Raw genomic sequence first — 26,670 nt, 5'->3', positions numbered from 1 at the left:
TCTAATGTTTCATTTTGACACCGTGTGTTTTAAAAAGGACTTTTCTTGTGGATAACATTTTATGATATGCCTTTTCCTAAGTTCTAGGCGACAATGTGGCTGCGTTTTATTTACTGGAATCATTTGTGATGGGAACCAGACTCGAAACTATTCAGAAATAGTGTTAATTATACAAATAAAAGAGGCGCATATCTTCTTGATTCATCTATGTGTTTCAAGAGTTGCTCCTGGGTTTATTCCTCAAACCGTATATAAATAATCACATCATCTTCTAATTCAGTAGGGTTTTTTTTATTTAATTAAATATAACTTCCTACAGGTCAGTGTGGCTTCCTCCTAAAACTGCATGAGTAACTAGTGTCTGGTCATGAGATTAAAGGTAATGGAAGATGAAACACAACATACATGGTGAACTGAATACTTAATTCTTTAATAACTGGAGTTAGGTTTTGTAGACTTTAGTGGCTTCTCATTGGTATTTATAGAACAAAATAGAAAAAAAAAAGACTCACAAGGCTGTAATCCAGTTATCAGGATTTTTAATAAAAAGGATTTGGGGACCATGAATGCAGAGAAATGGTGTGGTCTATAGCTTGAGCGTCCACTAGTGTGAAGTGCTGCAATCTACTCTTCAAAAGACAGAGCCTGTGCTGGAGCCCCCATGGATTGTAACCCCTCAGACTTTGTATATCCTCCATGGCAAATGGGGTTATTGGTGGCAGGAGGAGGGAAGGCGGGTAAAGATCAGGGTAAGATTTATTAAAACAGTAATTAAGATTTATTTAACAGTTAGTACCCATGTAATATTCATAGGTTGAGGTGGGGCTGGGCAGGGACAACAAAGGACCTTGAGCTCAGCTTGAGTATCAAGGTGACCTGAATCCCATGGTTAAGATGTTTTTTTTTCTGTTTCTTTTATAAATATCTCTTTTGATAAGGTCCAGTGATATATTAAGGGACTTGGATTTTGTATTTAAGGGGGTCATTTCCTAGGACTTCATGAGTGTAGATTGGAAATGTGACTTAACATAGGTCATCATGTTTGATAAAGGGTGTAAGCTCAAGGTGCCTGCTGGGTGTGGAACTATTAGGTTTAGAGGCTGAAAGTCAACAAAGTGTTAGACTCATGTTTACCTTTCAGTTAGGTTTAATCAGATTTCAGAGGGCAAATAAGACCTGTAGGGAAGATATCTTCAACTTGTTCTTTTCTACTAAGAAATATCTTCATAATATACATGGGGAAAGATTTTTAGTATTTAGAGATAGATAGCTTGTTTATACTTCAAATGTCCATTAAAATGCAGTAGTTTATGGATTTTTATCGCTTTCAAATTTTATGAACTTACTCTAGATTAATTAAGAAAAAAATGGACTTAGCTATTTGTTAATATGAGCACAAGTCTATAGTACACAACTCTTAATGTGAACTTGATCCTTGTATTTTCTATTTTAAGAGACTTCAGTTACCGTCAAGGGGCGGTGAACATCCCAGGTGCATCTGACTTGTCTTTTTCCTTTATTCACATGCTGAGAATATGCATTGTGTGATAGACTATTGCAAACTTTTAGGGGTAGTTACAGAGTAGGGTAATTGTCTTATTAAGCATGTGATTTTTGTTTTGTGATTTCTGTTAGGAGTTTTGAAATGACTACCATGATTTTAAAAGTCTATTTGTTGGATACATCACATTGCCACCCATATTCTCAATTTCTTTTCACTACCATTTCCATGTCCATTTTCATAGGGTGGACATTTCCTTCTCTAACTAAGAAGATACAGGCCACAAGCCTTCTGCACTGTAGAGGGATTCCCTGTGTCCTCATGTGTTCCCACTGCCTTCCTGCCTTCCAAGGCTGAGTAAGGACCACCTTTCTCCAGTCATACTATTATTCAGTCATATCTCTTTTTCACCTTTTCTTCAGAATTCCTCCTCACCCCTCCCTTGCTTTTTGTGACTCCTTGAAGGATATTTCTGTTAGCAAAACTGTTTCCTGGCCCAATGTCAGCCTTTAGACCTGCTCCAAGGTCTTCTGAAAACAACCAAACAACCCACCAGAGCTTGTGTTCCTTGCCACCCATCCATTGTTTATGTCACTTTAGTATGTGGCTAGAAATGCTTTCATCATATGCTAGTGATAATTGCCTTGCCTGGTCCTTTGGACACTTGATTCAGGCTCCACATCACTGTACTCTAGAGGGTCCCATAGTGAATACAGAATAAATGTTATTTAAATGAATGACATTTTCTACTTGTATGTTTATTTTTATTTTTATGTTTATGTTTTTTCCTTCCCTTTGGCTTTTAATTGGCTTTTATAAAGCTCTTAAATGCTTATGTTATCTGAGGTTCTGAGGATCTCCTTTGCCACTCTAGCAGGATTGACTCATCTCTGTGTAGACACATACCACTTACAAGCTTGACTTTAAAAGACATGCATGTAGCAAGTTTCTGATCTGAAGTCTTGATGCTTATTAAGATGCGTAAGTGTTCTTGTGTGTTCTCCACCTGTTTGTATCCAATTTTAGACTTCTTATCAGTCTCATAAAACTTGGTCCTTTTACCCTATTACTTTTGAGTGACATCCACATTTTGACTTCACAGGGCACAAAGATATTTAATTAAAATAGAAATCTCAGAATGGATGACTAGTTCTAAATCATTCACTTATTTTTATTATTTTATCTAAGAGCTTCAGTTTTATACTGCTTCAATTTTTATCTGAAATATCCTTAGTTTGCTCTCTCTGCCTCTTTAGTTTTGTCTATCTTTGGTTTTTATTTTTTCCTTTTTCCCCATTTAATTTTGTTTAACTTAGTAGAAGCATATATATATCTCCATTGTGATAAATGTATATTTTTTCCTGGAGCAAATTGAAAACACTGGTCTGTGAACCTTTGAGGGAATGTAAATCTTTCAAACTTTCAAACCACAATCAACACATTGTTCAATAAGTGTTTACAGTTTAAGTCTGACTGTATTGTTGAATATTATATTTAGTGGCATATAAGGGTTAAAGTTCATATCCTTACTCAATAGAAAGGGGTACTGTTATAGTTGGGTGTAGGGAGAATAAGTGGAATCACACACCCTTAGTTGCGGTCAAGAAATACCCTCTGTCTCCAGTGTTGAAGGATGAGAAGGGCTTGGGCAGTGGGAAGAACCGTAGAAAGCAGAGAGAGGGCAGAAGCCAGTGCTTGGCACAGTGAGATGAGGTAGAGTGAAGGTATCATTGACTCCTGGGGCTAAATGTTTGACTTTTTATGAACATCTGTTTGACTCCCTGCTCATCAAAGGTGTTTCATGGGAGGATGGCTTTATGTTCATGAGTCATGTCATGGTGTGTATTTTATCTTTATTCCCATCCTGGTGGACTGTATGAGAGGTTTATAGATAGTTGGATTTTAACTCTATCCATAATCATGGTGGTGTTTGTCTCTGCAGATCAACCATTCAGAAGGAGCGTCTTAGACATCCAGGGCAATTCCAAAGAAATCAGAGATTGTCTCTTAACTTCTTTAAGATACTTTCTGCAAAATAAAACCCCAGTGGTCTTTCTAACTTGTCATTACCTCTCACCCATGCTAGAAATGTCAGTGATAATTTGGATTCCTTTGCTAGATAATTTGAGAATTTCATTTATTCTTTAAGGTACAAGACGAAATCTCTGAGTGTTTTTAACTCTGAATCCTCATTCACATATGTTATTTGAAGACACTTTTACACTTATTTGTCCAACCCCTTTAAAATTTAGATTAGTAAATATAAGAAAGTCAGAATTTTTTTCGTGTGATGCTAAAATTTCTTTCAGACCACACACTGAATTACTGTTCTCTTTTCTTTGAGGTCTTTCTCAGACAGTGAAATATAGACTCAAGTGCACATAGCCAGTGCTTTGATCCGAGCTGTTTTGTCTAAATGTGTCTATTTGGATGACATGCATCTTCAACCTTCAGCTTTCTTGTGGACTTTAGGTTTTATTTATTTTTCCTAAGTTTTGTGGAATTAGAAGTGTGTATCACCCCTTACAGTCAGCCATTATGAGTTAAAGTGTGTTGTGTGTACACACGCTTTTCATGGGAACATTTTAATTTGTTGCTTTCCCTGAGATCCTGCAGACACTTAAGGATTCAGTCTTTATGGACTATCCCAGATTGATGTACATGTGGCCTTTATCACTTCTGAGTGTGCAACCAAGCAACTCTAAGAAACAGAAGCACTGTTTTCTCCTATGAGGTCTGATTAGTATTTGTGCACAGCATAACAAGTACCTTTTGGATTTAGTAAGTCAATAGTTCTTTCAAGGGCTATTTAACAAGCTTTATGGGGCTGAAAATGTATGTAATCTATAGGTTTAAAAGCTTACATTAGAGAAGTGATAAATGTAGGCTTTAAGGAAAATAAATTTATCTTGCTGTCTTACATTGCCTTTGAAATTCTGTTTTTATAAACTATGATCAGTCTGAACTGGACTTTGCTTTTAAACTATTTTGGGTGACAGTTCACACCACATGGGCTGTAGCAATGAGAACTTAGTGTTGTAACTGGTTTGTTTTGTGATATTTTTCTGCACTCAACTTGCACTGTGGTCTCGAGAAGCAGCCTTTAGCTCTCTCAGGCCATTCCAGCCACATGGTAGTTCTTCACCTCTGTATCTGTGGGGTGTCTTGCCAATGGATTGCTCCTCATGTTCCCTTTCTATTTCAGTCCAAGAGCTTTTACAACATTCAATGAAAAGGAGCCTATATTTTTAGTGTTTATGGAGAGTAGACTATAGTGGTTATGCTTTTGTTGTGTGATTGTGGGGATTACTGCCTCATAGATACTGTCAGCTTTGAGCTCTCTGTTTAGGTTTCAGATCAGTGCTTTCGTATCAGATCACTATTTATTTTCTAAGTCCTTTTAACTCCATTGATCATACCTTGGGGTACCAAGGATTAGGAATAATGGATATGGGGGTAGTAGTCCATCCTTTGCTTCAGTATAGTGGAGTCAGCCTAAAAGCTTGGTTACCATTGAGGCTTTTCTATTTTTCCTCATGTGGTAGATGTCCAACATAGTGGCCTCTATTAGCAACACCAAGTACCAGTTGCCCTAGCATTGTTGAAAGTTTCACTATGGCTTCTGGCCATCATTTAGAAGCTAAAATGATATGAAGAAAGGTAACAGCAGGTGATGTTTGGGATTTCCAACTACTCCAAGGGGTTTGTGGTAAACTCTTGAGAGTCATTCTGGAGCTCTGGTATTTGAGACAGCCTCAGTTGAGAAGTTGGCTTGCCTGGGGTCTCAAGTGCTGTTTGTAACTGTGGGTTTCAGGCACACTTCTTTTTTCTTTTTAGTGAGAGGAATTCTGCCACATGTTTTATGCATATCGCCTCATTTAATCCTTACAGTAAACATGCACTAGGCATTATCCCATTTTACTGATGATGAACCCAAGGTTATGATCAGTTCAGTAGCTTGCTCAAGATCTCCCAAGCAGTAGATGCCACTACAATTGTACCCAGGGATTGTCAAGCTCAAAGACTTGGCTCTTCCCTGCTGTGGCCTTTTGCTATATGTAAAGTGCTGTGTGCTCACGACAGGATTGAAGAGGCTAATGTGTCATCCTTTGTATAGTGGGCTATTATTACTCTTGATATGACAAAAAAAAATATGTCCTGGAGCTTGGAACTGTTATTAATCCTTTCTGTTATGTTAGGATTTACATTTACTTCATAATTTTTTTATATAAATACTTTTATACATACAGGATTGTTAGTATTTTGTCAAAGTCATGTCTCTTGATTTACAAAATGCTCGTGTTATTTTAATTTTTAAGTCTTTACCCTGAGGGAAGGAAATCTATATTCTTCCCTCTCCTATATGTCATTAATTTTTGTTTTGAAAATAAAATGAGCTTAGTAACTTTACCAGGGTCTCTTTGCAGATTTTCTGGACTCTAGAGTTTAATAATTATAATTTTGTAGAAGAGAGTAGGGTCTTTAATATTCTATTTCTTTAAGTAATATTTTATTACTTAATAGAATGTTGACACACATAGAAGAGGATTGATTGCTTCAATAAGGGTGTTGAATGGAGCTGGGGATGGTGATGCATGCCTATAATTCCAGCATTTGGGAGACAGGCAGGAGGGTGGGGATTCAAGGCTGTTTGTGGGTATAGAGGAAATTCTAGGCCAGACTGGCCTTGATGAGGCCCTGCCTCAGAAAGAAGATAATTCTGAATGGTCAAATGCTGTAGGATGGTCTGTATGTCAAATGTGTTGCTGATTGGTCAATAAATAAATCACTGATTGGCCCGTGGCCAGGCAGGAAGTATAGGTGGGACAAGGAGGAGAATAGAGCTGGAAAGTGGAAGGCTGAGTCAGAGAGACACTGCCAGCCGCCATGATGAGAAACAGCATGTGAAGATGCCGGTAAGCCATGAGCCATGTGGCAAGGTATAGATTAATGGAAATGGATTAATTTAAGCTGTAAGAACAGTTAGCAAGAAACCTGCCACGGCCATACAGTTTGTAACCAATATAAGTCTCTGTGTTTATTTGGTTGGGTCTGAATGGCTGTGGGACTGGCGGGTGTTAGAGATTTGTCCTGACTGTGGGCCAGGCAGGAAAACTCTAGCTACAGTAAAAAAATCATAAGCTTAGTTTACCACCTATGTGTGCTGGTTATTTTGAAAGTTCTCATATTGCTGAAATACTTAAACAACTTGCTTAGTTTGTATGCATTGCTGAAATACCCCAAAGCCTGATTTTAAGATGCTTGGAAAATTTTTAAATTGCAAGAGGAAAGTAAATGAGCACTTGCTCATGCTGTAACACTTTTCTGTAATTTACCTCAATTTCTGAGGTGGTCCTCTGGTACCTTTTTTTTTTTTTTTTTAAGTTAGGAAGGGATTTTAAGGACTCATGAGCCCAAGTAATTTGTTTAATTGTCTTAATGCTATCTTTATAATGATTTTAAGCTGTGGCTTTCTGTGAGCCAGTGCCCAGGGCTGGGTAATTGACATCCTGGCAATGAGGTCTGTTTTCTTTTACTGGCTGGTGGCAGCCTCTGTGACCTCACAGGTTATTTTTTAATATTTCAGCTTTGCATAGCATTGTCAGTGAAGGCCTACAATATGGTTTGGGGTTTCAGAAGTGGTAATTTCAGTAAAAGAGAGTGTGACCCTTTGTAGAAATAGTTCTGAAATACTAACAGTAGTTGAAAATAGTCTTGGAAAGCACAAAAATATTGGGAAAAATTAATTTTAAACTTAGGAACAATAGTTTGAAATTTTCTTAACAGTACAATTGAGAGTTAGTTGCTGATATTTATTTGAAATATAAAATTTCATATTCTGTCTTCATTTTAAAATTATGTGAATTTGTTAATTTTTATAGATGAGAAATTTGATTTTATTCCTTCATCTTTCATAAATGATATATATAAATTGAATCTATTTTGGGGGCTACTTAAGAAAACATAAATCAATGAAATATAACCATCAGTCATATAAAAGAACAACTACATGTACAATGCACCCTGTGAGTCTTAATGTGAGTCTCAGATGTACTTAGGCATAGTCTTCTCAGAGGCTTCAAGACAGGAAAATTCAGTTGGGTGTAGTTCATACATAGCATGGGTCTCTATGGGGTTTCGAAAGATATCTAGGTCTCCATTTAAGGATCCAGATCATGGGGTTGTCTGTAGGGTCCCCAGAGCACATCAAATGTATCTGGTGTGTGAAACTCTCCACCTGAGTTCTTTTCACACTGGTTCTGATTTCCAGGGTCAGTGCTGAGTGGTAGCAGATACCCCAATTTCTTCTCTCATCCTGCACTGTGTGGTCAGAGCTTTGTGTGTTTGGCCATTTGTTGACTCTCTGTTGAGGACTGACTGACCACCATATGCCATGAAGTTCCATATACTGTTCTGGTTCCACCTGGGTCACTCAGTTCTCTGTCAGCTGCAGGTTTGTTCTTATACTCAGTTGACTTATTAGTTGAATTTTCTACTTAGATTCTCCACCCTCCTCTGTCTAAATCTCATCCACACTCAAAGGTTATACATGCTTGTGCTGTGGGATGGTCTGTATGTCAAATGTGTTGCTGATTGGTCAATAAATAAATCACTGATTGGCCCGTGGCCAGGCAGGAAGTATAGGCGGGACAAGGAGGAGAATAGAGCTGGGAAGTGGAAGGCTGAGACAGAGAGACACTGCTAGCCGCCATCAGGACAAGGAAGATGTAAAGTACCGGTAAACCATAAGCCACCTGGCAAGGTATAGATTAATGGAAATGGATTAATTTAAGCTGTAAGAACAGTTAGCAAGAAGCCTGCCACGGCCATACAGTTTGTAACCAATATAAGTCTCTGTGTTTACTTGGTCGGGTCTGAGCGTCTGTGGGACTGGCAGGTGAGGGACTGGCAGGTGAGAGAGATTTGCTCTGACCGTGGGCCAGGCAGGAAAACTCTAGCTACATGCTTGTCTTGCAGTTTCCTGTGTATAGCTCATTACTTATGTCTTATTGACTATAAAAATATGGAAAGAGCCATTGACTGAAATTCACCCACCATAATGGAGAGGGTGCCTGAACTGAACCGGCTTGCCTCAGTGATCAGCCTGGTGAATACCCTAACTATCCTCACAGAGCTTTTCTCCAATGACTGATGGAAGCAGATGCAGATCCACAGCCAAACACCAGGCAGAGCTCCAGGAGTCCAGTCAAAGAGAGAGAAGAGGGATTCTATGAGCAAGTGCATCAGGAGCATGATGGGGAAACCTGCAGAGACGACCAAACCAAACTAGTAGGAACTCATAAAGTTGGATCAATGGCTGTGGAGCCTGCATGGGACTGGACTAGGCCCTCTGCATGGAAAGACAATTGTGTAGCTTGATCTGCTTGTGAGGCCCCCTGGCAGTAGGATCAGAATCCAACCTGGGTGCATGATGGGGCTTTTTGGAGCCCACTGTCTATGATGGAACACCTTGTGCAGTCTTGAGGCAGAGGGAAGGGCTTGAACTTGTCTCTACTGAGTGTGTTTCCCCATGCGAGGCCTTGCCTTCTTTTGGGGGAGGAGTAGAGGGTGGGTAGGGAGGGGGAGACTGGAGTGGGCAGGAGGAGGGAAGAGGGGGATCTTTGATTAGTGTGTAAAATGAATGAAAAAAATTTCTTAACAAAAAATAAAATTAAAAAAAAGAAAAAAAATTAACCATCATAACCACTTTTATGAATGTGCCTCAGAGTATTAGCAGTATTCACACTGCTGGGCAATGGCTCTGCAGAGCTGCTCATCTTGCACACCTGAAATTATACCCATTATACCGTTGCTCCCAATCCCTGCCCTCCCCCAACACTTCTGGTGACCACTTTGCAGCTTTATGTTCTTATGCGTTTGATTTAGATACCCACTATTTATTTTTTGGGGATTGGCTATTTCAACAGCATAATATTCTTAAGGTCCCATGTGGTAGCATGAAATAGGCTTTCCTTCTTTTTTAAGGCTGAATGATATTTCATTCATTGTATATACCACATTTTGTTTATGTGTACATACTTCAGTGGATATTTGGGTTGCTCCCACATCTTGACTATTTTTAGATGCTATTGCTATGATCAGACATTATATAAGCATCTCTTTGTGATCCTTCTTGAAATTCTTGGACATTGTTTTTCATGTCTGGGATATACACTCAAGAGTAAGATTACTAGACTGCCTGGTAGTTCTATAACTGACTTCTTGAGGAGCCACCATCTTCTTTTCTATAATGTTTGCATCATTTCACATTTCTCCCAACAGTGCATATGGGTTTTAATCTTTCCATATTCCCCATCCTCTCCCAGTGATCAAACTAAGAGAGTTGTAATGCTCTTTCACTGAACTATACCTCTGCATCCCAGAATTTGATAGTGGACATTATAATTGGATGTTAGGTGATCTCTCATATGGTATTACTCCATTAGTTAGCACTTTCCATCATTATGACAAAATGTCATTACTAATTAGCATATAAAGAGAAAATGTCTCACGGTCTTGCACAATTGTGCACATGATCAGTTGGCTCCATTACTTTGGGTTTTTGGCAATGCAGCACATGGTGGGGCACATGGTTAAAGCAAACCTCAAATACCATAAGTTAGGGGTGAAGAGAGGACTGGGGTCTCTCATGCCCATTTAGGGACACTTGCCCAGTGACCCAATGGTCTCCCTACCTTACAGAGGTTTTCATACCTCAGAATAGTACCACCATGAAACCAAAGCTCAACTTATGTGCCTTTGGGGAACATTTGTGATTCAGCTTTCATCAGTTAGAGACATGGGGCATGGTTTCATGATACTGCTGGCCATTTTTGCAGGAGTAGTGTTGGGGTTCTCTACCCATTTTTCAAATCAAGTGTTTTCTTGCCTTTAGTAGTCTCATTTCCATGCTTTTGCTTTTTTGTTTTCAAACCATTGCCAAATCTATTGTCATAACTCTTCTTTCCTAAGCTTTTTCTTGGCTTCCAAAACCCTTGCTCTAGAATTAAATCTTTGATCCAGCGCTTATTTGTTTTTGCAGATGGTATTAGGTGAGAGTCTAACCTTCTTTGACATGTGAATATCTGGTTTTCCCAGGATCAGTTGTTGAAATAGCTTCTCTTTCTGCTTTGAATGCTCTTGTTCCCCTTGTCAGACTACCTTTGGCCGCATGTGAGACTTTTCTTTCTGCTGTCTCTTCTGCCTCAGTTACATGTGTTTCTGTCTTCATGACACCAAGACACTGTTTTGATTATTATACCTTTACCATGATCTTTGAAATCCAGAGTTATAATTTGTCTAGCTTTATTGTTCTTTCAGAATTATTTTGACTGTTTGGAACATTGTCTCTAAAAATAGATGTCGTGTATAGCTTATTCATCTTTGTCCTTCCTTGAGATCTTGTGATATCTAGCTCATAATAATTACTTAGAAAATGCTAGACGAATTAATGTTCTAATCTACTTTTGTACTGAGTTTCCAATCTGAGTAAAGGTCTATGGGAGTATGAAGAAGAGTTAAATTATACAAAGTCTTTCATTTGTGACAGAATATAACTATGTAGTGAGAATGAACATTTAATAAAAGATAAGTAAGTACCAACCATGATACATATTTTACAAGATGAAAAATAGAATTCTTGGAGGTGTTTTCTTTTCTTTTTTTTGGTAAGGATATAAATAAGTTTCTTGAAGTAAGAAGATAGAAAATATTCTTCTGGTAGATTATGTGTTTAGACTGCTTAACCACTTGTTTTTAAACACCCCCCTTTTGGTGGGTATTTTAAAAAAATCCATAATCTTGCTAGGTCTGGTGGCGCACACCTTTAATCCTAGCACTAGGGTGATAGAGGTAGGGGAATTTCTGAGTTTGAGGCCAGCCTGGTCTACAGAGCAAGTTCCAGGACAGCCAGAGATACACAGAGAAATCCTGTTTAAAAAAGAAAGAAAGAAAGAAAATCTATAGTGTAGTATTTGAAAAGGAAGGTCAGCCTATTCAAAAGCCTTCCTGCGTTTACCAAAGGACTGTTCAGGGCAAGGAAGCATGAACAGCGTGCCCTGGTTTCACCTCAGTGTAGTCCAGTACTCTAATTAAGGAGAATTTTTCATATTCAAACATAGTTTAATCTAGGAATTTCTGGTGAGGGAGTCAGGTGTGCACTTGATCTTCGAAGTCAGTGGACACGGTGCATCTCACCAAGAAGTTGTCGGAATTCTTTTGTAAAGTTCCTGAGATTACATCTGCATGGTTCCCCCTAGGTACTTCCTTTTATGGTGTGATCTATAGATCCATCAAGATTCTCTTCCTTGTCATACTGGTCTTTGAGTTATGAACTATTGTCTTGCTTGTGTGTTGAGGCAAATTTGTGGGTAAATTTTCCACTCTAGTATCTGAGAGCTGTCATGGCAGCAGGTTGACCCTAAAAAGATTCCTGAGGTCACGAACTCAGCTTTCAACCTAACAATACCGTTTTATCTTTAGATTTTTTTTTTTGCTGGAATATAAAACTTCTGTTCTGTAGTGAGTTTATGTTTATGAGATGATATCTAGAGGAGATCCATGGCCCTGCTCTAAGCCACTTCTCACTTCTCTCCATCTGGAGGAGGATACATTTTCTGTTTTTGTTTTTTTGAGAAGTGGGTATAAAAATCCACATTGTTATATATATCATATTGGTGATGGCTCCATGTTTTTACACACTCAATATAATTTGTGTCCTCTCAGAGTCATGCCTTATCCTCTTGTTGAATAAAATATTTTGAAAGGATAGCAAGTAAAAATTGCTATCTTGCTTTAAAAATACTGTGTGTGTGTGTGTGTATGTACACATATTTGTGCATGTGTGTTTGTGTGCATGTGGAAGTCAGAGACAACTTGTGGTAATCAGATCTCTTCTTTTATCATGTGGGATCCAGGGTTGAAACTCTGATTGCCAATCATGGTGGCAAGCCCCTTTACATGCTGAGCTACCTCTCTGGTCCTGAATATATTCTGCCTTTTAAAAGGTGTGATTTTTTTTCCCCCATTTACAAGGCTGGATATTCTGTTTGGGAAGAAAACCCTTGACATAGAGTGGATGCTCAGTATTTATATTTTCTGTAAGGAAATAAAATTTTGTTTATAACCCGTACTTTAAAATTACTTAATATGCTGCACTATTCATACTGTCTGTAACATCAAGGTCTCACTGGATGTTAGGGCCATTTCAATACATTATATTGTTTTAAGATGAAGGAATCAAACCATTGAGGAGGGTCAATAACTCCTCTAATCTGGGATGGATTGCAGTTATTAATGCATTGATTCCTTTTTTATTATTATTTCTTTTTTTTTTTTTTTTGGTTTTTGGTTTTTCGAGACAGGGTTTCTCTGTGTAGCTTTGCGCCTTTCCTGGAACTCACTTGGTAGTCCAGGCTGGCCTCGAACTCACAGAGATCCGCCTGGCTCTGCCTCCCGAGTGCTGGGATTAAAGGCGTGCGCCACCACCGCCCGGCTTATTATTATTTCTTATTAATTAGTTACTATGCATCAAGTTGATGCTCTAACTGAAACACATTCTCATGTTAGTATCAGACAGAACTGCCATGGAAGGATGTATCTCAATTTGATTATCTTGTAGAGTGCTGTAACTTATGCTAGTTTATTAAGGCATCTGATATGTGATGGTGTTGATGGTGGTGGTGGTGGTGGTGGTGGTGGTGGTGGTGGTGGTGGTGGTGTGTGTGTGTGTGTGTGTGTGTGTGTGTCTGTCTGTCTGTCTGTCTGTGTGTGCACATGCATGTGTGGGATGTCAGGTGGTCTGCTCTATTATGACCCACTTTATTCCCTTGAGACAGACTCATGGAACTTGGAGCTTACTGTTTTTAGATGACAGCAAGCCCCAGAAATCCCTGCCTCCTTGTCCCAGCTGTGCGATTACAGACATACGCAGCCATGTTTAGTGTTTAAGGGTTCCCTGGATCTGAACTCAGGTCCTCATGTGGCAAGCCTTTCTGCCCATTGAGCCACCTTCTCATGAATGTGACTTGGCCCTTAAAACTTGTAATTTGCTTTACATTGCAGCACCAAAAAAAAAAAAAATTCTAATTTCACATTTGCCATTAAAATCTAGACCATTTGTTTCACAAGCTATTGAAGTGCTTTGTGTTGTGAATCAAAGTTATTCCCTGATTTTGATTAAAGACATTTGTATCTGACAAAATCCTAGGGTTAATTTTGAACTATGATGTGGATTTTAGTTTGTTTTGGAACTATGTGGGAGTCATAACCTTTGGCAGTTTAATCCAGATAATCCCTTGACAACTTGATCTGTCAGCAATAGAGTGAAAAGTGTTGTAATCTTATCTTTGTTTTGTGTGTGTTTTTTTTAACCTTACTATGAGACATAGTTGTACTGCATTTAGCCTTCTTTATTTAGTGTTTATTTTATTTTTCAGTTTATTATTTATTTTTATTTATAATATTTATTCATCAGTTTATTATATTTGTTATTCACTTTATTCTCTTAAGTTTTAAAAACATAGAAAAACATGGATTATATGAATACACAGAAAAACATGTTTCTTATCCAATCAAGATCTAATTGTGGTTGATATAGTTTATTAGAAAATGTATTAATTTATTGTGAATACTCAAAGGCTGTGAAAATATGATACATACACAAATAGATATATACATAAATACACATACTCATACATTCCCATGAATATTTGTTTAATATATTCAATATATGTTTTATATATAATGTATGTATTTAAACAAGTATATATATTTAAGCTTAAACAAATTTTGTTAGAAAAATATTGTGGATAAAATGTGGTTTATATATCTATTCACAAATCTGTGCTATTTTCATTACACAATACCTCATATTAAAGCATCCAGTAATTGCAAGTCCACTTAGACTTCATGTTGTTTTTCAGAAAGAAAACGTGTAGTGTCTGTTGTGTTGATAAAGTATGCTTTCCTATACAAAAGGAGTAGGGAAGAATGTCAAGGTTCATGGTGTGTGTCTGCTTTTCTGTTCCTTCTGCAGATGTACTAATAAATTACTCTCTGCAAGTCAACAGATTAAAGCAAATAGAAACTCAATTTTTTAATCCTCTGTTTACAGGCTGGAGTTCAAGGTACTCGTTAGATGTGAAAGGAAGTGAGGATCATTCAATGCCTTGCTGATAAAGGTAAAGTCATGGTAATTATTAAAGAGTTTGGGATGCTTGGTAGGTGACATTATTGCTTTTTGATATTGACTTTATGGTCTGCTGAAATCAAGAGAAAGATACAATTTATACAATGAGTGAATGTGTGATTGTTCCTCTAATTATCACCAAAAGTACACAAGATAAGGAAAACTGGTGTATATCAGTGTGACAGAGTGGATGTGGATTTGTTCTGCAAGGAGCAAGCTCATTTCTTTCACTTGTAATGTTGGCTTACACACTTAGTCTGTTCCACAAACATTTACACACTCAGTCATGACTTTTCTCCAATATTGATGACTTCATTATGACAACATTTTTCAGGTTAGTACAAACTAGATTACGAAATTATTTTGCTTTCATGAAAACTTATTCCACCACTCTTTTAAGGCTGATGGTTCCAATGGCTTCACTAATTTTAGAAGGAAATGTGAAGTGGGTGGCACATGCTTCATGCTGGCTATGACATCATCAGTAGGCTATGCTGAAGAGGTGGAGTCAGGAGGAGCGTGAATTTGAGGCCAGCTTGGCCTACACATTTCAGAAGGGCTGAAGAGAAGGTTTAGTGGTTAAGAGTCCTTGCTGCTCCTTGAGAGGACTTGGGTTCAACTCCCAGCACCCAGATGGTACCTCATGACTATCAAACTCCAATTCCAGGGGATCTGACTCCTTCTGGGCACCAGACACACATTCAGTTAAAATATCCATACATATAAAATAAAATAAACAAAATTACATAGAGTTGACTATTGAAAACATTGTCACTTGCATTTGTCCTTTTTGTAACAAAGGTAGCCATAGGGGGCAACTCCCTAAGTCATAACCCTAGTTGAGAAAGGAAATAAAAGGTTCTAGAAGGCTTCAGACATAAATCTCATAGTTTTCAAGCAACTATACCACAGGTGAACAAATTCATACAATGCAATATAGTAAAAGATCACTGCATGTAGACTAAAAATATTTAAGAAGCAGGATGTCAGATTTTTATGAGTCAATTTAGAGGGGGTGCTCGATTTTTTTGCGGGGGGGGGGGGGGGGGGGGGGGAAGAGGATCAGTAGATAAGTAAAATCTAAATATTACCAAAAATTAATAGAAAAAACTTACTAGGTGAGTTTAAACCAGTTTATATTTAATTAAGAGGAATATAAATAAGGAAAATAGATCAGGAGCGTGCTGATTGACTGTATTGATGCTTGTTTTATGTCAATGCTGCAGGGTGAACTGGCTCATAATAATGATCTCAAAATGTACTTTGATTTTTTATGTCTGTTCCAACAAGAAATGAAGAAGAAAATGAAGAATTAAAACTATGCATTCAAAAATTTTTATTACTTGTTTGTTTGTTTATGAGACAGGGTTTCTCTATATAGCCCTGGCTGTCCTGGAACTCACTTTCTAGATCAGTCTGGCTTCAAACTCAGAGATCCACCTGCCTCTTTTTCTCAAGTGCTGAGATTAAAGGCATGAGCCATCATGCCTGGCAAAAACTATGCATTTTAATGTACCTTTTCCCTTTAGATTCATTTTTTAAACCTTTAAATCAAAGTAAATATACTCAGGAAAGTTTTTGAGTAATACTTGTACATATTTATCAAAGCTTTTATTTTTTAAAATGACTGCAAGAAATGTTGGTTACGTACATTTAAAATATTTATCGTTTTATATATATATATATATATATATATATATATATATATATATATATATATATATATATATATATATATATATATATATATAGTGGCCCTGTGTTTATGTACCATGTGTGTGCAGTGCACATGGAGTCTAGAAAAGGGTGGTGGGTCCCCTAGAACTGGAGTTACAGATAGTTGTTGGCTGCTATATGGGTGGTAGGAATTGAACTTGGGTCTTCTGGAAGAGCAACCATTGCTCTTAATTGCTAAGCCATCTTTCAACCCCCTGGTTATATACTTTTTTTTTTTTTTTTTTTTTTTTTTTGGTTTTTCGAGACAGGGTTTCTCTGTGTAGCTTTGCGCCTTTTCCTGGGACTCACTTGGTAGACCAGGCTGGCCTCGAACTCACAGAGATCCGCCTGGCTCTGCCTCCTGAGTGCTGGGATTAAAGGCGTGCGCCACCACCGCCCGGCTACTTTTTAAAAATAAAAATGACTGAATTTTATTTTATATGTATGGGTGTTACTCTACATGTATGCATGTGCACCACATACATGCCTGTTTCCTATGGAGCCCAGAAGAGGCATTGCATTCCCTGGAACTGGAGTTAATACATGGTTGTGATTCTCCATGTGGGTGTTAGATACTGAACCCAGGTCCTCCACAAGATCAGCAAGTGGTCCTAACTGCTGATCCATCTTTCCAGCCCCTGGGTACATAATTTTAAGTAAGAATGTAGAAATAATTTAGTTTATGGCTCCTACTGTTATCTTTTGGGAGCTGTAAATGGAATCTAATTTGTTTCCCTGAGCTAAGTATTTTGAAGTTAAATTTGCTTTTGGTTTTTAAAAATATTTTAAAATAATTTACTGAAGTGTAACAATTTACATATATGCAATATCTAATGCTTAGATCATGGTAAATTGACACACCTATCATCTCAATCATTGTTTCAAAATTGAAGTTTTCAGCATGGAGAATATTTGGGTGACTAATATTATATACCTCTGGTTGCATTACAAACATCTCTGAGGTAAAAGGTTGGTATCTATCACTGCCCTGTCAAAAGGGCTGTGGACCTGTGTAAGGTGGGAATCTTATAGGCTGCTGATGAAAAGGCTGTGGATCTTGTGCAAGGTCTTTGGATCAAGGGATTGTGGGATCTCAATGGTCCTCTCTTCTTGCATCCTGGTTCACAATGTAAGTGATTTGTTCTTCATGCCTTTGCTGTGGTGCGCTGCCCTCACCAGAGGCTCAGAGTTCGTGTTGCCATGCAACTTTGTGCTAGAACCTCCGTGAACCGAAATAAACCTTCCCTTTGTAAAATAATAATAGCATAGATTTTATTATTATTGTATACAAAGTTGACTGCCATACTTGTTTATCAGAAGCATGGAATTTTTTTTTATGGGGAGAAATGACTGGGGAGATGATAGAAATCAATAGCTTGTGATCTAGTTGCTGTCCTGCTGCAGACATTAGCACTTCAGGTGTGGGGCAGAACATCAGTAGCCTTCTGAGGATCAGGGTGAAGTGTTTGGAAAAGGTTTTTATCCATTTGGGGGTCATGCTTCCAATTGTTTATCGTTAATCTTGATGGTCAACTTGACTGGATTGATTGATGCCTAGGGGATTAGTAAAGTATTCCTCTGGGTGTGCCTTTGAGGACATTTGCAGGGAGAATTGATATGTGAGAGAGTGACTAAGGGGGAAAGATCTGCCTGGAATGTGGGTAGTGTCATCCAGTGTGCTGGGGCCTAGATGGAAGGAAAGCAGAAAAAGATAAAGCCAGCATGTAAGAACCTTTCCTATTGAAGGCTTCTACTGCCTACCAGACTCCTTGAGCAGTTCAACAGGACTCCCAGCAGGGACATTGTAGGGTGCTTCTAGGCCTTGATTTATACTTACTTGGCATCATGGGACCAGCAGCTTCCCAGTTCTCAGCCTTTTTGATGTGTACACAACCACTGTTGGACCACCTAGCCTGCGATCATGTGACCAACTCTCCCTTTGGAATTGTATATGTATTCTATGGTTCCGCTCTTCTGGAGAATTGTGGCTGAAGCACAGTTGTTGATGTGGTCCTCTAGTTCATGCCCACAGGAAAAGAGCCCTTCACCAGACATGGGGTATGGCGAGAGCCCAGTCACATGGGCAGGCTTCAGAGTGAGAGTTCTAGTCACTGAATTGGATAACTCAGAAAAGCAAGGGAGCCTCAGCTTGTACACTAGGCTCTGTAGTTAAAGGTCGCCTATAGAACCCTCCCCCAAGGGTTAATACTGAAGATACTTAGAGTAATGGCTTATGGTAGATACCTACTGTGTGTAGGTAAGATTGCTACCAAGTGTGTGCTTTCTGAAGGCATGTCAGGACAACGGGAGTGGCTCAGCTTGTGGAGTAAATTTGTAACTATGTCATTGAACAGTGAGATGAAGGAATGTAGAGGCCATAATACACCCATTTTTTTCCCCAGAAATAGCAATCATTGAATCATTAAATTACACTGCTTATATTATCCAGCAATAATAATATTTAACAGTGTTCTTAAAATAAATAATAAGACAGTTGGTAACAAAATAAAACTACTACATCTATGAGAGCTTTTCTGTGTATCTGTGGAAGTATCTTTTTATTATTTTCTTTTTGCGACAGAGTCTAGGGCTGGTCTAGATAGAACTCATGATCCTCCTGCCTCAGCCTCTTAAATACTGGAATTCTAGGCATGCATCATCATGTTCAACCTGAGAACATTTTAAAGCTTTTTTGTTGTTTTGAGACAAAGTTTCATTACTAAACCAAGGCTAGCCTCAGAAATACTTACGTAGCTGGGGCTGGCCTTAAACCTTAAAGCTCTTTAAAATATACTGCCAGGCAGTGGTGATACACACCTTTAATCCCAGCACTCGGGAGGCAGAGCTTGGTTGATCTCTGTGAGTTCGAGGCCAGTCTGATATACAGAGCAAGATCCAGGACAGGCACCAAAAACTACACAGAGAAACCGTCTCTCAAAAAACCAAAGAAGTAAAAAAAATATTATATATATATATATTATATATATATATATGCTGTAAAAATGCCTTCTGGAGTGCTGTGTGATTTGTGTTTGTTTCAAGAGCATAGGTAAATCTGTTTTCAACGAGTAGCAATGTTATGAAAATCTATCCTAATTAGATATTCAGGGGAAGATTTTTATCCCATTTTTTCCATGTGGTAACAGTATTCCTTTGCATTAATAAGTTTTGATTCCTTTAGAAAATTTCAACAAATTTGCTTTAAAGGTTTAATTTTATTTTAATTAGGATCTATGAATTTGACAGCCTGTACAAAAATTTAGAAAGCTGTGTCCTTGACCAATGAGCTGAACATAGGAGATTTGTTTTATGAGCTTCAAATGGATGAAGAAAGTAGAAGCTGAACATATATGGATTGGCCATTCAGAGTTACTTTCTTCATGGGGTTAGAACACAGGATTCAGTACCATGGTGGTGGTGGTGTTTGCTTCCTTTCATTTCCTCATATGACACCTAGGACTGGCTGCTCCATCCCTGGATCTGGTCCACTGTGTTTAATGGCAGAGCTTAGATACTCAGAAAACAGGCTCCACAAATTTCATTTAACTGGCTTTATTATTTATTTATTTATTACCTCTGGCATGTTTTCTAAACATGTGTATTTAATGTGTGAGTTTTTCACAATGTCTTTCTCAGTTTATCTGTTACAGTTTTAGCCTGTTATATGAAGTCCTTATGGAACTAAAACTATCAACTCTTTGACTATCAGTTGAATATTTTAGTACTGCCTTGTTGATTTTATTTTAATGATTTTATTACAGTAAAATGATCCCATATTATGTCTTTAGATCTCACCAAAGTTTCCTTATAATTTTTTCTGGTTTTTAAAAACCCTGGTTACAGTCTTGATGGTAATTATGGATAACAGATGCATGTAATGTGTTTCTGGATCTATCATGTTATTTACTATTTCTAACACTCCAGAGAGTGGTTGCTACTCCTTGCTTGTTTTGCAGATGTGGAAACCATGGCACAGAGAAGCTAGGATGCTTAGCTAGGGTAAAGAAAGTAAGAACTGGCCTTTGAACCATCTGAACCACTCCTCTGCTCCTCCTCACTGCCTCATACTTCCTCAGAGTATGGAATTTAAAAGATTCCTTGAATATAAATGTTATCAATGGAAAGCATCATGAAAAACACTGGATGTATTCAATCTTTTTAAATTTAGTTTGATCAAATGAATAATACTGATTACTTCCTCTGTTACTCAGTGATTATATTCATCTGATTATTTGTCAGAAGATCTGTAATCAGATTTTTCCATGATTATAGGCTTAGGCCAACATTTTGGGAAAGCATTTTTGCCTAACCTTGGGCTCAAAGTACATTTTAAAGCCCTTCTACATATGGGCAAGGCTATATTAGATAATGAAAAGTTAGTTTTAAATATAAAGTTTGATAGTGTTGTAGTTATTCTTGTTGTTGGGATTGTCTTGGTTACGGTTTCTACTGTTGTGATAAAATGCTGTAACCAAAATCAACTTGTGGGAGAAGGAAAGGGTTTGGTTCACCTATCTGCTTGTAGTCCATCATTCAGGGAAGTCATGGTAGGAACTCAAGGGAGGAACCAATGCAGAGGTCATGGAGAAATGCCACTTACTGGCTTGCTCCCATGCTGTGTTCAGCCTTCTTATCACAAACAGGACCACTAGCCTAGGGGTGGTACCACCCCCCAGAGGTTGGGCTCTCATACATCAACCACTAATTAAGAAAATGCACCACAGGGGTGCACACAGGTCCAGGAGCATTTTCTCCGTTGAGGTTCCCTCTTCCCAAATGACTTTAGCCTGTGTCAAGTTGACATAAAACTAGCCAACATGAGGATTATTTAGAGTTCTTAGGTTATGTTTAATTGTTTTGGATTTATGTTTTTGGTATTTACTGTTTATGGTATTGATCCAGTGCCTAAGAGTAATGAATGTATCTGGAAGATAATTGTCTTATTTTATAATGTTGCAAAAACAGTAAATAATATGATTGTGTCAGTGTACTTGGACTTTTAGAGAAATATTTAAATTCTATTTAAGTTATGTGCATTTCTCATTTACTAAAACAATTTTCCCAGCAGGAAAGACACTTCTAGAGTTAGCTGCACATCATATATCTTTTATTTTTATTCAAGAGCTAGCAGAATATAAGAATACTTTCAAATGCATGGCTGCTGTGTAAACTCAAGGCACAACAATTTGCCTTCAAAACAAAGAATTAAAATGGTCTTGTAACAGATTCTTAGAAACAACAAAGTCTCACTTTAGTGGTTCAAAGATGGAGAGAATGCCATATGAGGATTTGGTAGTGAGAAAAGTTGGGTGCAGTGTCCAGGCCGGCAGTGTGTAGGGAAGTTTTGACCCTCACTTCAAGAGGGAACTGTGGCAATGAGTGATACCTTGAATGCTGGCTTCAGCAGATTCCAGCTCTAAAAGTAATTTTTGTAAAACAGGCTGATATATGATGGGGGTTAAGTAAGTGAGAAGAAAATAAATGTCTTACTCTAAAAGATAAGTCAGTGGCTTAAGCCTGGCTGTTCATCTGACTGAATTTGTGAGGCTTTGAAAAGTGTATTTCCTTCTCTAGGCGGTGGCTCAGCTCCAGGCTGTATATTGCCAAGAAGCTGTGTGGTGAATTTAATGGATGCTCAGGTTTGGATACTGGTATGAAAACGGCTCCCATGTTGCTGTCCTCCACTGTTTTCTTCCCAAGGAAGCTTTGGAGAAATAATATTTTTTCCATCAGTTAAATTTCAAAATGGCTTTGTCTCCCTTTCCATGAAAGAAGATATGTTTAATAGCATGTGTTTGGAAACATGGTGGGATTCTGTATTTCTTTTTAACTTCAGGATGTATAGACTGTTCTTTTACCAAGTATATTTTAGGTTTCCATATGGAAACAGACATATACCTGCTTTAAACAAGAAGCCTTGCCTTCTTCATCAGGGAATTGGCAGTAGAAATGGCTGGCAAATCACCCTTGGCTTTTCTATGCTGTCATTATTACTGCTTGTTTCTGCAGACCTGTACTTGTCAGGTGCTGCACTAACCACCAGCATACTGTTTTATCCACCTTCTACAGTGCTCCAAAGGAAAGTGATTTCATAGCCCTGATTTTAGAGATTAGGGAAACGAAAATATCAGGATGTGTATACTTGGTCCAGGATACCCAGTCTAGAAAAGGTAGGGTAGAGATGGACTGTGGTCACATTGCTGACTCAAGAGTGGTTTTCAAAGTTACATTGTTGTCTTAGCTACAGCTGTCAACTGGATACAGCTTGGAGTCATTTGAGCAAGCCTAGTTGGGAGATGGCTTACATCAGATTAGCCTATGGTCATATCTATGTGGAATGGTCTTGATTAATGATTGTTGAATAAGGACTTAGCCCACTGTGGGCTGTACCATCCCTATGCATCGGTCCTGGGCTGTATAAAATGCTAGATGATGAGAGAACCAGAGAGTGAGCCAGTAAGCAATGTTCCTCTGGTGATTTCTGTTGTAGTTCCTCTTTGAGCTTTTGTCTGGCTTACCTTGATGATGGACTGTAACCTTTAAGCTAAAATGAATCTTCATATCCTTAGTTGCCTTTGGTCGTAATGTATATCACAGCAACAGAAAAGCAAGTCAGCACAACAGTGTATAACTTTAACATGGCGTTCTTCAGACCTCCTTTACGATCTTGAGGCAAAGGTAAAAATGACTGGGTTTCCCAAAAACATTTACCAGATGTCATAGTGATAAATATAGAACTATGGTTGCAAATACTATTTTCCTTGTATTTTGGTACCTAGTACAAATTAAATGGATAATGTACCTTCAGAGATACTTATAGCTAAGGTCCAAACTTTCTCATGGAAGGATTATGAAAGAGAGTGAGATTGCTCCCTGCCACAGTCTCTGGGTCACACTGTATTTTTAGAATGTCCCCAGTACTTAGTTTTCCTTCTCTTTTGCTACTGATTTTCCTTCGTTTTCCTTTTTGGTGAAGAACTGCAGAGTTATTGAAAGTATCCTCCCCAGTAGGGGAGCCCTCAGCCAGACTTCAATGCATAACTCCTTGATTCAAAAGGCGACTGTGAATTTTTTGGTAGCTTTTTGTGACAGGGTGGTGGTAGGCTGTGAAATCACATACTGTATTTGTATGTGTGTGAATTTTCTGGTCCCTGACTTTGTCAGAGTCTGTGAGGCATCTATTAAAACACGATAGGACAGAGTGTTTTGCACTCATCACACCTCCAGGTGTTTTCATCTTTCATTTTCTATCTCTGCTGCCAATCAGTGCAGCAGTGACAGCTCCTTCCCCAGGGGCCTCTTTCGCATATTGACGTAATGCTTATTTGTCTCTTGCTTACATTCTTCCTATTTTCACAAAGATTGTTCATGCAGAATGATCAGCTTATTAATAACTTAATTTTTATCCAGAGGTGCTATATTTCATAATACATGTACTCATACTATATAATTACTATAATGGTGATTGCAGTGTTTAGTATATTCCTTAATATATATGTCATAATATTATTAGATGTAATGTAAGTATATAATTATATTATAGGTAGGAACCTCTTATATTCTGTATAATCTTTTTGTATTTCATAAGCACATTATATAACTAGAAGGTAGATGGAAAATAGATATAAAATTCTTGGTTAGGTTTGCTCAATTTTCATATAAAATACAGAAAAATGTAAGGTGCAGAATATAGGATGTGTATTTACATGGATTTTTTTCTGTATAAAATATTTTTGCCTCATTGTCATGATTGTAACAAGTTTGTTTTTTGATTGCTTCTCAAATTTAGTGATTAAAAATTTAAACTTGCAAACTTCTAATTCATCACACTGATGTAATAGTGCATTTGGGGTAATAGGTGGAATTATTTTAAAATAGAGAATAATTACACACACACATTGTAGCTTAACAAACATGGGCAAGGACAGATACATACCTGTGTTCCTTGTTGTAGGACTAGAGATAATGTCAACACATTGGATGCATTTGAAATGAAGCTATTTAGTTAAAGCCTTGATAGACTAACTTACCCCTGTGATGAAGTCCTGGCTAACTACTTAATGTTCTTAGTTTGTGTAAGAAAATGACTTCAAGTTACTACACTGTAGCATCTCCTTCAACTGGATAAGAGTTACCATCACTCTAATGGGGTTTCCGATATTCCAACTAATGTTATTTAGGTGTTACAGAATTTTCACATACAAAGACAGTGAAATTTTGTGAAATAATACTGCAAATGTAAGTTTCATACATGCATATTGTGGCATTGGTAAAACCAGTTCGGCCTTCAGTCTAAACTTTCTGCAGCATTACTTGGATCTCTATTAGGGTGTAGTATGTTCCCCAGCACTTGAATGAGGATTGGACTTGTGATCTGCAGAAGTGATGTTGTCCAGTTCCTAGGCACCTAGAGCTTCCCCTGCTCTGCTCCTTTTGAAACCCTGCTATGAGTAAGAACAAGGACAGGTTAGCCTGATAGCAGGTGAACAGCCCAGTGGAGCAGAGTCAAGTTCACCCATTTGAGGTCAGCTTTAACAGGAGCCACCAGCCAGCTGACCCAAAGTCCTCTCAGAGGCCCTGGTGCAGGTTGGCTGCCTCAGCAGCCTGTACTTTGCTGAGCATGCTTGAGTGAACCCAGCTGAGAACTGAGACGACACCCAGCTGCTGTGGCTCTTTCCATTCAGTCTCTAAAGGAACCCAGGAAACCCATCAAATTGAAGCTATTGCTTTATTTCGAAAGTCATAATTATTGATGTTTACAAGCATCTTGTAAGTAGATCTTCATTCCCAACAAGGGCATAAAATAGTAGAGATTGAATTTTTTTTTTAACTCTGAATTGTTTTAAGAATCATAATGGAGGAAGACAGTATATGTTTGTTTTTAAATAGAGATCACATTTATAACCAGGGAAAGAGCCTGACCGTTTCATAGCGTGTGCAGGAATTATTCAATTTATGTACATAAAAAAGAACACAGCTTAGATTTTTGACCTTATGTAGAATGAGTTGTAAAAATGTTTTCTAGGATTGAAAACATATAAAGTAAAAGGTCAAATTAATATTAAATGTAATTTTAAATGTATCACTGAGCTGAAAAGACACACAAAGGGAAATCTTTAGAGGCCAAATATTAAAAAATGACCAGTCCAGAATAAAAGAGAATCCTGTATTGACTGAGCTCTGGTGACACAGCTCCAGAAATGTATTCAAGGGGAAGGTTATACAGGAGACGATGCTTTCTGTACAGAGGAGGTTAAGTTTAAGGAACAAAGCACAAGGAAAGACACTGCAAATGGATTTAAATATACCTATAATTACAATAAACATAAATGCAGTGTACTTTTTTGTTCAAAGACAAATATTGTTGCATATCATAAAGAAAAATCACTGCTATATGATGTTCATAAGTTCAGTGCCTAAAATGTAAATCCTTGAGTGGTTAAAAGGAAAAAGAAAACAAATTACCAGCCTATCTGTCAAAGATGAAAAAAAGATTCTAGGGATTTTAAAAAAGGTCACTGTGATTTGGTAAGGGATTTCGTATCTAAGAGATACAAAAATTCTAAATTTTATGCGCTCCAAAGCCTAGTTTAAAAATTTAAAATGAAGTTAAAATTAGTTGAATTAGAATGTAAAGGTTAACAAATGGAGCTTACAGTAGATTTGAACGTGATTGTCGTCTCTGTTATTGATTGACCAACATCAGTAAGCATGTTGGCGATTTGAGCTGCAGCCATTAGATATAATGGCTTTGTGCTCTATATTATACACTACATTGTTGAGCACACAAAGTCATGGTTATTGCTTTTGAAAATTAAGTACATACTTTCCAAATAGATAATGTCAGTGCCAGGTTTGTACCAAGTAACTTAAAAAATGATATGATAGAAAATTACATTGAAAACATTTTAGTGTAAAAGTTCCCTTACCATCACAAGAGACCCAGAATACCATTATTATAATGCCTTTGAGCCCTTCTTCCTGTTCCATCATGCTGACAGAGGGCTACAGTGGATACACAGACTGGAAGTGGTGGGGAGGAGAGACAGGCCAGAATATAAGGAAGCACTGTAGTGAGCACAACACAGGTCATGTGACCAAACTCAGAAAACACTGGAAAAGAAACTGGGCAGATGGAGATTAGAGTATGAGAAAAGATTTGAAAGTATGATTAAGAAACATACCAATAATTTGCCGGGCGGTGGTGGCGCACGCCTTTAATCCCAGCACTCGGGAGGCAGAGCCAGGCGGATCTCTGTGAGTT

General features: G+C 37.9%; 1 protein-coding gene across 1 annotated transcript in view; it reads left to right on the top strand.

Moving 5' to 3' along the window:
• Bmpr1b (bone morphogenetic protein receptor type 1B) overlaps positions 1 to 26,670 on the top strand; it is a 340,275-nt gene that overhangs the window by 77,189 nt on the left and 236,416 nt on the right. The window contains exon 2 of the mRNA XM_052730762.1: positions 14,616 to 14,682. The gene's annotated coding sequence lies outside the window, so the exon portion shown is untranslated. The remainder of the gene's footprint in view (positions 1 to 14,615; positions 14,683 to 26,670) is intronic.

The sequence above is a fragment of the Peromyscus californicus genome, unplaced genomic scaffold, assembly GCF_007827085.1.
Source record: "Peromyscus californicus insignis strain IS unplaced genomic scaffold, ASM782708v3 Scaffold_9__1_contigs__length_137607984, whole genome shotgun sequence".
In the NCBI taxonomy this organism is placed as follows: Eukaryota; Metazoa; Chordata; class Mammalia; order Rodentia; family Cricetidae; genus Peromyscus; species Peromyscus californicus.
Note: the sequence above shows the minus strand (reverse complement) of the source record. Positions and strands in the feature narration are given on the sequence as shown.